At 49.1% G+C, this 15,124-nt stretch overlaps 1 protein-coding gene across 3 annotated transcripts in view; it reads left to right on the forward strand.

Moving 5' to 3' along the window:
• The first annotated feature begins 1,885 nt into the window (after window positions 1-1,885).
• Window positions 1,886-15,124, forward strand: part of PPP1R16B (protein phosphatase 1 regulatory subunit 16B) — a 65,428-nt gene continuing 52,189 nt past the window's right edge. Inside the window, exon 1 of one of the 3 annotated variants that reach the window (XM_063172196.1) lies at window positions 1,886-1,963. The gene's annotated coding sequence lies outside the window, so the exon portion shown is untranslated. Of the gene's footprint in view, window positions 1,964-2,593; window positions 2,693-11,300; window positions 11,417-15,124 lie in introns of those variants that run through there. The other 2 variants (XM_063172197.1, XM_063172195.1) reach the window with 2 other exon arrangements.

The following is a 15,124-nucleotide window of genomic DNA, read 5'->3' on the forward strand; positions in this document are numbered from 1 at the left end:
CTGAAGCAAAGGCTTTGATTTGCCAGAAGGAATGAGGATGATGCAGATGCCTGCAGGCTCTCAGATGAGCTCAGCCCTCCCTCTGCCCTGAAGGTCTCCACCTTCTCCCATCCCAGGCCCTGGGCACTGCAAGATCCTGCTGAGGCTGTAGCTGTCCTTATCCTCCCAATAACAACGCTGATACCCAAATTTGAACAGAAAGGGGGGGGGAGGTGGGGGATGTGAGAGCAATTTTGAGGATATTTTAGGGGTTTTTTAATCTTGTGGCTGTTAAGCTGCGTTTCAGCTCTCTACGCTGACTCACCGGTCTGGCGCAGGGCCAGGGCGTTTATGAGACTCCCCCTTCATTTCCATACGTGCCTCAGAAAGCAGCTGTGCTTACAACACAATTTCAATAAACAGACAACTGAATTATGGACTTCAGAGGCTGATGCAAAGTTGCTGAGCTCTCCAGCGCCCTGGGCTAAGGCTCCTGCTGCCAGGCTCAGCTTTGGAGAGCCGCCTCCACCCTGCGCAGCCCAGGGCTGCCAAGGTCCTGGCTGCTGAGCTAAGTCTGTAATTAACCTCTAGCGTGGCCAAAGCTCCTCCCATTCCATCCATCCTGCACCTATAGCTCTGTGGATACAGAGAGGAGGGGAACACAGATGCACTTTCTTCTCATCACCTTTGTTTTTGGATTTTTGCACACACAGAGGCAGCAATAAGACGAGTTTTGCAGTTAAGCCATGTCTCTGTGGGTCGCTTGCTGACTCCTAAACTGGGGTTCTGCCATGCTGCAGTAGTAACAAGCGCATTCTGGACAGAGCTCTCAATCTCATGTCAGAAAAAGCTCCCACCTTAGGCAGACCTTCACCATGTGGTGTCTCACACTCCTGTACTATTGCAAAGATTCAGGTTTGTTACCCGTGACCACTTACCTACACCTAGTCCTGTTTCAGGGAGTGACTCACATTTCGAACCTAAAGGCCTCTCTTGGGCTAGAAGGGTTTCAGTGAAACCCCACGGCTCAGTGTCAGAGCTGCTCCCCATGGATCTGCTCATCCTGGGAGGAGACTCTTTCCCAAGGAGAAATAGAGTCCATGGTGAGTAATCCTCCAAACCTTCTGAAACCCACTGCACCCTGGAAAACACAACTGGTCCCAGACACAATATCTGACAGCAGCATGAGGAATCTGCTCTGCTCCCAGTGGGTGAGTGTGGGCTCCCCAGTGCCACTCCCTGCCCCAGGAGGCTTCTTGGCTTCTCTCCCAGCTCCAGTGACTGGTTTGACTCCTGGCAATGGCTCTTATCTGCCTATAAAATTGGCATAAGGCACACTTCAGGAATAGCCTTTGATTTTGGTATCTGTCACTCTGTTTAAAGCAATGTTACACTGCATTGGGGGGGGGGTTGTTCCTCCTAAAAAATTCTCTGTGACCCCATCATATAGGAACATATCCCAGCAAATATGAACCTGCTGCCAGGCTCAGATATTCATGCCAAAAACCATGGCAAAACAGTTTCTAAACCACATATACATCTTCCAGCCTCAGTGGGGGCAGCAGCATCCTTGTGCTAAGCCAAAAGTCAGGGTAAACCTTATCCATGTGCAGCTGGAGGGCAGGCAGGCAGGGGCGCGACCTTCCAACGAAATTCAAAGAGGTTTTAAAAAAAATATATTTATTTATCTATCATCATTACCCCTCCCGGCGACAGAAACCGCCCCGCCCGGCCCACGCGGCCTTTCCCCGTGTGCCCGGAGCCCGCAGCGGCCGCTCCCGCAGCATCCCCGGGGATGCTCCGCGCCTCCACCTGCGGGGCGGGCGCCGCTCCCCGCCCGCCTCCGGCCCCGGCCCCTCCTCGGGGCGGAGCTGCGGCCGCAACCGGGGCCGGAGGCGGGCGGGGAGCGGCTCTGCGCGGCGCCGCTGCCTCCCTGCGCTCCCCTCCGCGCTGCGGGGCCGGGCTGGCTGCGCGCAGCTCCGCGGTGAGTGCGGGGCCGGGGCCGGGCGGGGAGCGGGGCTGCCTCGGTTCGGTTCGGTCCGGCCGGGGATGCTGCGGGGGCGCTGCGAGCACGGGCGGGCGCGGTCCCTGCTGCAGGCACGGCGGAGTTTGGGGAACTCCAGCCCGGAGCGGGCTCAGCCCGGCACGGCTCAGCCCGGCACGGCTCATCCCAGCTGGGCTTACCCCAGCACGGCTCAGCCCGGCACGGCTCAGTCCTGCCCGGATGGGCTCAGCCCGGCTCGGCTCAGCCCGGCACGGCTCAGTCCTGCCCGGATGGGCTCAGCCCGGCACGGCTCAGCCCGGCACGGCTCAGTCCTGTCCGGATGGGCTCAGCCCGGCACGGCTCAGCCCGGCACGGCTCAGCCCGGCACGGCTCAGTCCTGCCCAGATGGGCTCAGCCCGGCTCGGCTCAGTCCTGCCCGGCCCGGCTCAGCCCGGCACGGCTCACTCCGGCTGGGCTCATCCCGGCCCGGCTCACCCTGACACGGCTCAGCCCGGCCCGGCTCAGCCCGGCCCCTTCCCTGGCACACGGATGATGAGGATGTTCCTTCCCCCCGCTCTCTCCGCGCAGCTTTGTGGCTCGGGTTGTAGCGGTGTTTGCAGCGCGGCTCGCTGGGGATGTTCTGGGCTGTTCGTGGGTGGGTTTTGCTCGCTGCGTGTGGAATTCCGAGCCCTCCTGGCACGAAAGGGGTGTGGAAGAAACGGACTCGAGGTAGTGTAAATACAAGCGACCGGAATTGCTGAAATTGGCGTTGCGAGTGCTAATTTCAGGTGGGGTGAAGGGCTTTTGGGGACAGTCTCCTTCAGGCTCTGGCAGACCCGGGGAACTTCAGTCTGAACTTCAGCCCCTTCTCCAGCTCCAGGGCCTGAGGTGGCACTGCTGGCAGAGATGCTTTTGGTGGACTGACAAGCCACCAAATTCTGGTTTATCTCTATTTGCTCATTGTGAAAAGATCTGTTCAGCACGGTGAAAAGCGCTCGGGGAGGAGGAGGAAGGTGCTTCGAGCTGCAGTAGGGTAATAGCTGGAAAAGTGGCTTTTCACAAATTGTCAGAGAAAGGACGGGGTTCACAAACCTGGAAAAAAAACCCCAAAACACCCCAAACCCGTCTCTGAGCCCTCCTGTTCCCTAGCAAACCCTCGGAGAAGCTCGGGAGCAGTGGCTGCCCTCGCTGTCACCTTGACCCAGCCTCCCCTGACCTGCTGTCCTGAGCCCTGCCATTACGGTTAAGTGGTTTTTCACAGATGGAAGCGCCAAGTGCTGCTATGGCAGAAAGCAGAAGGGTTTTTTCTGGCTGGAACAGAACTTAGTCTGGAGGTGGGTTGTGTTTGTTGTGAGAGATGTAATTTATTAAACCCCGATAGCGAATACTTTTTTCATTCATGTTTTTTCCTTCCTTTCCTTCTCAATGCTATGGGTTGGATAAAAACTGTGGATGATATTATAATACTCTTATTACAGTATTTTCATGGGTTTTGCTTTATGTCCTGAGATCTCTCATGAGGCTGGAATTAAAAAAAAAAAAAAGCTAATTTTCCCTCTGACTGAAAAACATAAGTGACTATTTAATAAGAAAAATAAGGTTTAAAGTGTTGAACTCCAGATATGTGTGATGGATGTGATGAAATGCTGAGATATCACATCTTCTTTTTGCCATCAAGACCACGTGTCCAGGATGTGCATTTCTAACAATGTCTTGTTGTTGAGTCAGTTGTTGCAGGAAAAATGACTCTGTGTAAGTGTGCTGGTACCAATTGTACCAACTCCTCAGTGCTTCTGCAGTCACTTTGTTGGAACCCTATTTTCACTTGGTTTAATAATTTATAAAATGCCTGTTGCCTCTAGGCACATTTCATCCAGCAAGAAGAAAAACATCAACCAGTGTTTACTGGTTACGAAGCCTGAGGTTGACAAATAATGAAGCTTTTGTGGATGAGGGGGTGTCTCATTTTTATCTTATATAAACTCACAAAAATGCAGGATTTGTGCTGAAAGTCTTGTTGGTTATTACTTGGTTCTTTTCCCCATCCTTTAAAAGGTCTCTTGCCTGCTGGTGACAAAGTGGGTTTTAACTGTGACCTTCCTTACCCTGATTTTGGGTCGTCTTCTCCTTTTTCTTTTTGTGTCTGACTTCAGTTTAGCAGCTCTTGAGTATTTAACAAATGTCAAGCAAGGTGGCAAAATCACATCCTACAAAATCACATCCTACATCTTCACCAGCTGAGCTGCTTTGGCTGAAAGAGATCAAGCTCTTTTTGGGCAATAAATTGCTCTCTCAAATCCTCTGCCAGATACTTATGAGCCACTATCATTAACTGCATTTTGAATCACTCATTGAGCTGGAGGGGGGAAATTGGCCTGCAGTTCATCTCATCTCTTTTGAAACTGCTAAACGATGATTCAGTGACCTCGGTGGGCAAATTATATCAGCAGCTAATTGGCCTAAGAAGAAAAACTTGCCTGATAGCAAATAAACTGGCTGCTGCTGTTCATTATCCTGAGGAGGATGCTCCAGGTGAGAGCTCCAGTTTCAGGCAGTGAGGCAGTGACAAGGTTTTGTTGTGGCACTGGCAAGGGGACACAGTGAGCTCCTTCTTTTGGCCATACCTGGGTGTGGTGTCCACTGCACCTCCAGCAGGTTTGGAAGGTATTATCCTTTGAAGGGTGAAAATCTTAGCTCTTCAAGCTTGCCTTCGCCTGTGGTTGCCCTCTCCTCTTCCTCCTCAGAGGTTAAACCTGCTCACTGGGGTGTGGTGTTTTTGGAGGTCTTGGCTCTGGGGGGATCCCAGCAGAGCTGAATTTAGGAAGGAAAGCAAAGCATAATGCAGGGGTCCTGCTCATCACCTTGTCATTCCCATCCCTGCTTTGGCAAAGCCCTTTCCAGGAGCTGTGTGCCACTTGCCAGAGATCCCTGGCAGCTTCCTGGCCCTACACTGGGGACAGGGGTTGGGGTTAACCCCTTGTGGGCAGTGAAATGTGCTGGGTGCCAGCAGAGCAGGGCACTGAGCTGTGCCGTGCTGCGGTCAGCCCGACCTCGCTGCTTGTTCTGAGCAGTTCAGGGCCAGTGGCTTCTCTGCAAGGAACTGCAGGTGGGTGCCAGGGTAGAACATCCAGGTGTGGCCTGCTCAGCTTTCTGTGCTTAAGCAGCTGCAGGAGCGAGCAGGGATGTGTGAAAGGGGTCAGCTGGTGGCTTTTGCAGGGCTGTTAGTCGACTTACACCACCTCCGAGGACGGGCTTGCCAGCTGGCTCATCCTTTAGGGAAGTTTCAAGAGGCTTATCACAATCTTACTAGAAATCTGTCGTCTTCTATTAATCTGCTTGTCTCTCCTTGTCTCCTTCCCGAGCGCTCCCCTGCACATTCCCCTCCACTGCCCCTCACCAGCTCTGCTGCTTGCCAGAGCCTTGTTTAGGGCTTGCACAGTTTTGACCTGCCACTTTTTACCATCCAGCATGTTTTTTCTTTATATATCAAAAGATTTATATTTTTAAAGGTTTTCTCTGCAGGTGCTGCTCCTGAAAGGACGGTGGAGCCCGGGTGCTTTGCTGGCTGGGTGGAGGTGCAGGGTGGTACCAGCAGCAAGCTGGGTCCAGCTCTGATTAAAGCCCACTCCTAGGTCAGGTCCTGCTCAGCTGCAGGCTCAGAGTAGAGCATGGGGTGCTTGGCCACAGCAGCAGCACTAGGGGCAGCTGATGGTGGGTGGGAACCGCCTGCACCTCACCCCTGAAATCAGGATGGCTCCCAGGGATGAAATCAGGACAGTGTGCTGGGCTTGGCTGGAGCTAAGAGCAGCAGCATAGCTGTCAGACTTGGGGAGGGGAGAGGAATGAATGCAGCACCGTGGGTCTCACAGCAGTGGGCAAGGGTTTGTCAGTGGGGCTCTGACAGGACTGAGTCAGGACTCCGTGCTGCTGTCTGGGACAAACGACACCTGCAGGGTGATGTGGCTCCTCCTGGCAGAGCTGTTCCTGGCAGCTCTCAGAAGCATGTCAGCATTGGGGTTAACAGCCACGTAGGCACTGAGGAAAAGGAATGAATAGCTTGAGGAAGGCTAAGCCTTAATACCCAAACAAAGCAAAAAAAAAAAAAAATGGTGTATCGTTTGATGGGGATTAAGTGAGCTGTGAGATCCCTGGCTCTAGAGGCCCAGCTAGGAAATGCACAGCCTGTGACAAAGGTGGCTTGGCTGTCCCTGCTCCCAGAGACAGCATCCATGTGCTGCTGCAGGTGCTGAGCTGCTGGAGCCGCCCGTCTGCCTCTCCCCTTGACTTTCACAGGGATGCTCTTTCTCCTGCACAACACATTGTTTGCTCTCCTTGAATGTTGCTAGCTGGCAGGGAAAGAGATCAGTCTGTTTTTTTTCCAGAATAGTCAGCTGATTTCATCCCATGGGAAGTGGTTGAAAAGCATGAGACAGGTGGGTTGGCATTCCTGCTTTGTAGCCCTCCATAATTCCAGCAGGAGAAGGATAAACGGGAGAAGTGCAGTTGCTGGGTACATTTCCATGTTTGCATTTGAAAGAGCTTGATAGGCTGTGATTAACGGGGCTAAATGGAAGCTTGATAAATGGTGAATTCAAAGGAACCTCAAACGAAAATGGCATTACAGGAGGCCTTGGGGTGCTATAAAGGGCAGGTGTGGGTCTGCTGTGCTGCTGTTTGGTTATGGTGGGCAGAGAGCACTGCAGGAAGGTGTGGTGGTGTTCACAGGGGTCCCAGGAAGAGGGAAGAGACGAGGATCTGACTCCATGTTTCAGAAGGCTGATTTATTATTTTATGATATATATTATATTAAAACGATACTAAAAGAATAGAAGAAAGGATTTCATCAGAAGGCTAGCAAGGAAAGGAAAAGAATGCAATGATAACTGCCTTGTGTGTCCTGTGCACCTGCTGAGGGACAGCCCTGTGGCTGTGCAGACACTCCTGCAGGTGGTTGTTTTTCTCCTGGTTTGAGTGAATGTGATGTTCCCAAATTGAGAGTACCACACCTGCACCCAGAGCCCCCGTGTCCCCATAGCCAGGCTCCAATTAAGGATGCTCTAAAAGCAGCAGGCCAGCTGCCATGGCCTTGCAGATGAGAACCATTGGCCTAATCTATTTTTACAGTGAGTTAAACTAGAAAAAGGTACTGCCACTCTAGAATAAGAAGCCACCTGGGGAGTTAACCCAGAATAGTTGTTCTGCTTTGAATTCGCGCCCTATCTCACTTCAAGATAACTTTCCTTCCATCTTTGCAGGCCCTGTAAATGCAAAATACAGGGCATGGCTTAAGCAGGATTCCCATCAGAGCCAGGAAAACACCTTCTTTTTCCTGAATTCTTCTCTGCATCCACACACACTCCTTAATTCAAGCATCCTTCTCTGTCATGAATCTGCCCTGTTTCATTCTCAATCCCTGACAGAGATCTGTGCTCCTTTCCCACCCCAGCTCTGTGCTTTGCTCCAGCACCCTGACTGCAGCTCCCACAGCCACCTCTGCTGTCCTCCCCTGTCCCCATCCAGCTCCTGAGCAGGTGACCCTCAGTGAAATGAGCATCCTGAGTGCTCAGGATTGTGCAAAGAGCTTTTCTCAGGCTCGCCACCTTTCTCAGCGAGTCAGTGTGAGCAGCAGCTGAGAGGCAGCATCAGGTGGGTTTTCAGAGCTGGGGCTGATAATTTGGGCTGGCCAGGGGTGGCAGGTGTAAATTATTTGCAGTGGCCAAAGGCTTTGCTCTGGTGCTGCTGTGGTCTGGTATCCATCAGGAGGAGTAGTGAGGATGTTGGCATGATGGTTTGAGTTGTACTGCTGGGACACTGCTCCTCTGGATTTGTCAAGCTCAAGTTAAATGTATGTAATTTTAACATCTCCTGATTCTTGGGGAGCTGACTCATGCTTTCTTGGCCTGAATGATTCATTGCTCTTGAACTCCATTGCTAAATTCATTATGCAACAATTACAGGGTTGGGAATGCCACCCTAAGTGCACACAAACAAGCTGGCAGCAACTCCCCCCTCCTTTTCTCTCACCCCGAGCTGCCAAGAGATCTTCCTTGGGAGTTTGCTCTTGTCCTGCTTTGTAGGTGTGAGGGTCTGCCATGTCTTGCTGCTCTGCCCTTGAGCTGGGAGGGGCAGGAGTTGCAGGTTGGGTATTTCTGGAAGAGGGGACAGGTCAGGAGGGAAGGATGGGGATGCACAGCTTCATTCATGTGGACCAGTTGCCTTAATTTTATCCCAGCTGCTCCATATGATGATATGGCATCCTTAATGATCCATAAGGGAAAATCCCAAGTGTCAGACCTTGCTCTGAGGTGCTCCATGTGGTGATGTTGGAGTTTGGCAGCGTTTCATGGGCACAGATTCTGCTTGGTAACTGGCACAGCAACTCAAAGGTCAGATACTCCAAGGAGAAAGGTGAAGGAAGGCAGGAGGAGAACCCTGTGCTGGCTGTCCAGTAACACCTTCCTTTTCTCTCCTTGGTGGGGCTAAGCTGAGATTTAGGGACTTGGCTTTTTACTAGTGAGGTCTCGAGCAACAGTTCATCTGCCATGTGAAGTTAAGTGGGTTTTGTACAGGGTGGGTTTTGCTTAGCCCCCAAAGCAGTGGAGGGGAGCAGGGCTGTCAGTGGGATGCAGAAGGGTCATCCCCACCATCTGCTGGAGCAGGTCAGATTTCAGGCTTTAAGGTGCCCCTCTTACCTGAATTTGACTCCTGCACTGGTTTTTCTGCTGTCCAAAGAACATTTCTTCTCAGAACAAACATTCAAGTCAGGTACCTGCTGAATGGCAGGGTTGGCACCTCTGACCAGAAAGCCCTGCAGAAGGTCCCTAAGTGTCACGGCCGCATTTTATGAAAAATCCTTTCCTTAGGATTTTTTCTCCCAAGAAGCTGAGAGGCCTCAGGAACAAAATGTAAACAATGGTTATCTGCTGCTGTGGAATGCAACAGGTGCATCTGTGATTGGTCTCATGGGGTTCTTTCTAATTAATGACCAATCACAGTCAGGTGTCTTGGACTCTCTGAGAGTCTCAAGCTTTTGTTATCATTGCATTCTTTTTCTTTCCTTGCAAGACTTCTTGATGAAATCCTTTCTTCTATTCTTTTAGTATGGTTTTAATATAATACATATAATAAAATAATAAATCAGCCTTCTGAAACATGGAGTCAGATCCTCATCTCTTCACTCTTCCTGGGACCCCTGAGAACACCACCACACCTAAGAGCAGCCATTCTTCCCAGCTGAGGCCCTTAAATCTTGGTATCTTTGGGAAGAGTCTCTCCTGGGCAGCTCTGACTGTTTGCACATTGGGACAGCAGAGAATGGCTGAATGTTGGGCTCATCAATGGCTGAGGTTCTCAAAGGTTTTCCGAGGTTTCCCTTGGTCCTCCTTGGCCTGTGGCAGCAGAGTCCTTGTGCTGGTAATCTCAGAAATGGCAGAAGAAAAGTAAGAACTGGACTGGTGAATTGCTGTACCAGTAATTCTGGTTCCATGCTTGCAAGTCAAGTTAATCTAAAGTATCAGAAATCCTATTTTCAAACGAGTAAGTGGTAAATATTTGATTAAGCTAGATGTCAGAGCAATTGTATTGTCAGAGCAGCGAGTCAAGCCAACAACCACCCTGACTGTGGCCAAGAGGAGATGCAGAAAGCACAGAAAGTAGGGCACGTATGGTGACGCGCGGGTTGATAAAAATAAAGGTTCTTCAGCAACAGAAAATCTGCCTCGCAAGCAAGGCAGTGGCAAGCTGCTCCCAGAGTCTGATTTCAGAGTGAAACTGGCGATGTTGGCGCCGCAGAGAGCCGTGCTAAGGTTTTGTTAGCATTCTGCTAGCTAAACATTCGTTTCCATCTCCTGGCTCGCATGTGAGATAAGGCGGGTTCCTCCGGAGAGGCGGTGCTGCTTTCCCGTGCAGCTTTCTGCTCATCTGCATCTTAAGGAGCCTTTGTCCTCTTCAAGTATTGTGCTTCCACTTTCTAGAAGATGCCCTTGCAATATTCCTGCAGGCTCCCAGGGAAAGCATCCTGGGTTGTGCTGGTGGTGGGCGCTGCTGTGAGTGGGCTGGCCCTGGTACCCTGTAGCAGCTGTAGGGTGCTGCAGGGGGGTCTGTAAGTGTTGGATCAGCAGCCTTAGGGCCCCTTCTTGCATGCTGGGGGCCAAACTTGACCTGCAGAATCTGGATGAACTGGAGGATGAATTATTTGGTGAACCATGCGTGGCTTTGGTCAATAAGTCATCGTGGAGTTCACCAAGGTATAAGGGCTAAACCCTAGACAGCAAATCCAGGTGTTTGAGCTGTCTGGAACAAAGCATCCCACGCTGTCACATGGATAATTAATTTTGCCCACAGTCTCACCTCTTTACTCTCCTGTGGACACCCTGCTGTCCCTGCTCAGCGGAGGCAGGAGGGTAGCACCATCCTGAGCAGCTGTACAGGCTCCCTGATGGATGCAGGATGGGTCACAGGGTGTCTTTGTATCTTATTTTGTTAAGGCCTTTTGAGGATTATTGGAATTGTTATAATGTCAATAATGCCCATAAGCTTTAGGGTTGAGAGCATTTTGTTAGTGGTAATTAAATGCAACCGCTGGTTAAAATGGATGGATCAGATGGTTGGGAAGAGAATCCTCCCATAAATCTCCCACAAAATCAATATTCCCGCTGTCAGGTGTGTAGCAAATGCTTTTAAATTCTGCCGATCACCGGCTTTGTCACCGTGGTGCTATAAAGGTGACAGAATCTCACTTTTCCTTGGAAAGGGACCAGCAAGGCAGGGCTTTCTTCTGGTGGCAAAACCCCCCAAAAAATCAATAAAAATTGTGGAATGCAGTCCTGCTGGATGGTAACTCTCTGTAAGCAGGCCCAGCCCTGGGGCTGCACATCTGCATGGGGGATGTCTGCAGTGGGAATTCCCAGGGAAAGGCACATCCCTGTGCACAGCTGGGACCCTGCAGGAGCCCTCCCTGCTGCTGGCACATCCCCCTGGCACGGCCTGAGGTGCCCAGGAGCTGCAAATGGAAAATCCAGGCACTTATCTAGCTTGTTGCTGTGCCACAATAGGGCTGTTCCTAGGATTATTTTTTTTTATTCCGTGGGCCAAAATATGTGTAAATGGCTTTAAACAATGGAAGGATTTCTGTTAAAAAGAGTGGGGTGAGGGTGTGAATAGGGTTGTAATTTATATCTTGAGGGAAGGGTGTGGGCTTTTCCAGTGGTGTTTTTGAGATTCTGGTGGAAATTAGCTCGGAGTTTGCTTTTTTTTTTTTTTTTTTTAATTTTCCCTATGTCTTATTTTCAAGCCTGTTTTGAGGGAAAATTGTTGTTTTCCAAATTACAGATCTCTCAATGTGTAGCTGAAAATGTCAGGAAGAGGGATGCAGTTTTGGAAGCCTCCACACATCTGTCTGTGGCAGGGTTGATAAAAAATGGAAGCTCTAACCAGAAAAACAAATAAAAAGAGGTAATATCACTGTCACAGATGGGGTCGGGCTGCTTTCCCTGCAGGTGTCTGCACTGCAATCCCCACTCCCATATAATGTGCTGTGGAAAAAAAATAAATTGAGAGCCCAATCGGAGACTTATGCCCTCAATTAATTTTTGTTCCACATAATTGGAGCTGCTGCATGCCTTTCCTTCAATATTTAACTGCCTGGCTCAGAGGATGGGGCTGCTCTCGTGCGAGGGAAGTTGGGATTCTCTTCGTGTTTGCACAGAAATCCCATTCTGATCCTCTTCTCTTTGCCTGAGGGCAGGGATCCTGCTGCTCCTCTGATGCTGCAGATAAATTTTGTTAGCAGAGGGGAGCAAAGGGGAGAGGGGAGTGGTGTGTGCTGGATTCTTGGAGGAATAAAATTTCCTTGTCTTCAAGCATCATCTTCCCTGGAGCTGTCTGGGGCACGGTCAGAGGGGAGAGCTCTGCTCTGGTTCCGTGTGCTGAGACCCAGCTCAGGGAGAAAAGCAATCAGGACAATTAGTGAGTGCTGCTGAGTGGGGTTTCTCTGTGCACTGGCTCAAAGGGGAGTGCCTTGGTTGCACATTGGGACAGCAGAGAAGAATGGCTGAATATCGGTCTCATCGGTGGCTGAGGTTTTCCAAGGTGTTCCTTGGTCCTTCTTGGCCTGTGGCGGCAGAGCCCTTGTGCTGGTGATCCCAGAAATGGCACAAGCAAAGAACTGGACTGGTGAATTGTTGTTCTGCTGTAGTTTGAAACTGAGCCCTGAACTTTCTGATTCTTAACTCAACTCGAAATCTCTGCTAAGATTTTCAAGTTCAAGCTGGCAGAAATGCCCCCCTGCCTTCTCCTTGTGGAATTTCATGGCCAAGAGCCCAGGGTGTCTGTTTTTACTGATCCACTGATAGACCTGAAAGCAGAGGGGAGCCCAAGGTGTCCCCCTTGGGGAGTACAAGGGGGCTGAGCAGTTCTTACAGCTCCAGAGCATCCTTCAAGTTGCTCCCAGTGCCTGGAATAGAGCTAGACCTCAATGGGGCTGGAAAAACCCATTCTGCCCATGGATGTGGAGGAAGAGCCAGTGAGAGTGGAGCTTGGCTGGTGAGGAAGATGATAGGGAATAAAAATAGAGAGGGGAGAAGAACCCCCAACTATTAGTGAGTGGGAAAACCACATGGAACTTCTAGATTTGAAAATATCTCCAGGCAAGGGCAGCTTAATGCAGAAAGGTGTGTGAGAAATGGCACTCGCTTTCAAAAAATTTAGAATGTATTAAAACCTTATCAAAAATACAACAGAAAACTGAATAGAGGAAATATTACAGCACTGAGAGCCAAGGATTTTTCCCACCATGTGCTCATCCTAAAAACTGATGTTCCACCTTTTAACCCTTTAGTCCCTCCTGAAGTTCAGCCCATCAACTCCTTCTTGACTGTCCAGTGGTGGACATCTACACCTTGATTGGAGGTCAAGTGTTGCCATAATAATGATCCAGCCCTCCCAAATGTCCCAGGCCAGCCCTGATAACAATGCAAGGGAGGGTGAAACATAAATATAAATCTATAAAACTTCCCTTAACATATAAAAAAAATATTTATATTATATATATTAAAAATATATGATATATAATATATGATATATAATATATAATATATATTATATAATATATAATATATAATATACTATATATAATATAGTATATATTATATAGTATATATGATATAGTATATATGATATATGATATATAATATATTATATATAACATATAATATTTGCCCTTTAATTGTGAGAGTCGACCATTGCTCATCTGTCACAGGTGGCAGCTCTGAAGGGCTGTGTTGGAGCAGGAACAGAAAGGTGCATTTGCTCTGCGGAGCTTTTATAGGAAGGTTTTTTAAACACCTCCAGGTGCTGCTGCCTTGTGCTGGGCTGCTCTGCACAGGAGCCACGTGGAGGGAAGTGAGATCTGAGCTGGTTTAGCTTTAATGCTCTGGTGTGCTCCTAAATCCTGGGTGAGAGCTGTGCTCAGAGCCTGCCCTGCTGTGCCCGCTGAGCCCCCAGATGGAATTCTTCTCCTCCATCCCCTCTGTGTCTGGGCACCACCACCAGGTTTGGGTCACTCCTCGCTGCACACTGTTCTGGGGCAGGGCTGCCTGGCACAGAAGAGGTTTTTAAATTTTTAAAATTTCTTTAAGGAAGCCCACGTTGACGTATTGATAGGAAAAAGAATGTATATTGTGCTGTGTTGGGTGTTTACAGGAAATATATAGTGAAAATACTGAGGGGCTTTCCTCAAACAACTGCCAGTATTGTTAGGAGTGGAACAGATGGGAGGAGAAAAGAAAGAGACACTTAAAATTTTGTATTACCAGTGTTGGCTCCAAAGAGATATTTTTGACTTTCTTCTCCACTTTTTTTCTTCGTGCTTGTATTTTATTCCCTCTGCTGGGAAGGAGCTCATTGAAGACAGAGAGATTATCTGGAATTAGAGATAAAGCAGCCAAACCAAAATCTTTTTAATTCTCTGGAGCAGAATTTAGCTTGAAATTTCGAGCTTTCCGTCAAGCTAGAAAAATATTTTACAATGATGCACCCGTGCAGCAGGCAGCAATGAAAGTTCCTTTGCTGCAGATGGTAAAACAGTATCTTCCCTTTAAGGAGGTAATTGGGGCACAGATTAAGTTACTTATTTGCATACAAGAAACCTGTGGGAAAGCCAAGAATCTCTCCCAATTTCTGATGAGATCTGAGATCTCTCACCCAGAATATTTCTGTACCTGCTCTTCCCCACCAACACTCCAGGGCAAATGTAGGAGTTGTGTTCCCTAAGGGGTCCTGGCTGAAATTCATATACATTTATATGTATATATATGTATTTTTATATATCTCTCTATATATTTTAATATATATTTATATGTAAAATATATAAATATCTGTTTATGTATGGTTATATATTTACATATTTTATATATTTATATGAATATATAATTATTTATATGTGTATATTTATATATATATTTTAAATTATGTTTCCTGTCACTTTGCCTGTCATTCCCTCAGGAGGAACCATTCTTCTGGTAGTGCTGAGCATCTGCTGCTTAAAGTGCAGCTGAAGCCCTGAGTGAGGAAAGGAGCTGTTTACTTCTAGGATACCAGTGAAATTAAATCAAGCAGCAACAATTTTCATCGTTTTCACTCCTCCATGTGGTTAACCTGTGGGTGCTGTGGGGCTCACAGAGAATCACACAGTGTGCGAGAAGAATTTGCCAGCAGAAGCAACAGGCAGAGCTCTCAGAGTGGCATTGAGGGGCTTGTAGGTTCCACCAGCACCTTGTAGCAGGAGCACAGGACTGGAAATAACAATCCTGAGGTGGTGATGGACTAGAAATTACAGTCCTGAGGTGGTGATGGACTAGAAATGACAGTCCTGAGGTGGTGATGTGGCTCTTGCAGTGGCTTTGATCTGTGTTCATCTGCTCCCCTGTGGATGCTCTGCAGAAGGGTTTGGTGCAGGTGACTGTGAGGTGCTGGCTGAGGCGTGTGTCCAGCTGTGGTTTGATGTGCCCATGGGCTGTGGGCAGGTTTCTGCCTTGCCACAGCCCTGATGGCCAGAGGAGAGGGTGTCAGTGCCCGCCTGTGTCACACTCCATGCACAGAGACCCAGACAAGGGGGATGGTGCAACCTTCCTGGCAGGGTGGTACTCGAGAAATAAACATTTA

Source organism: Melospiza melodia, chromosome 19, assembly GCF_035770615.1.
Source record: "Melospiza melodia melodia isolate bMelMel2 chromosome 19, bMelMel2.pri, whole genome shotgun sequence".
NCBI lineage: Eukaryota > Metazoa > Chordata > Aves > Passeriformes > Passerellidae > Melospiza > Melospiza melodia.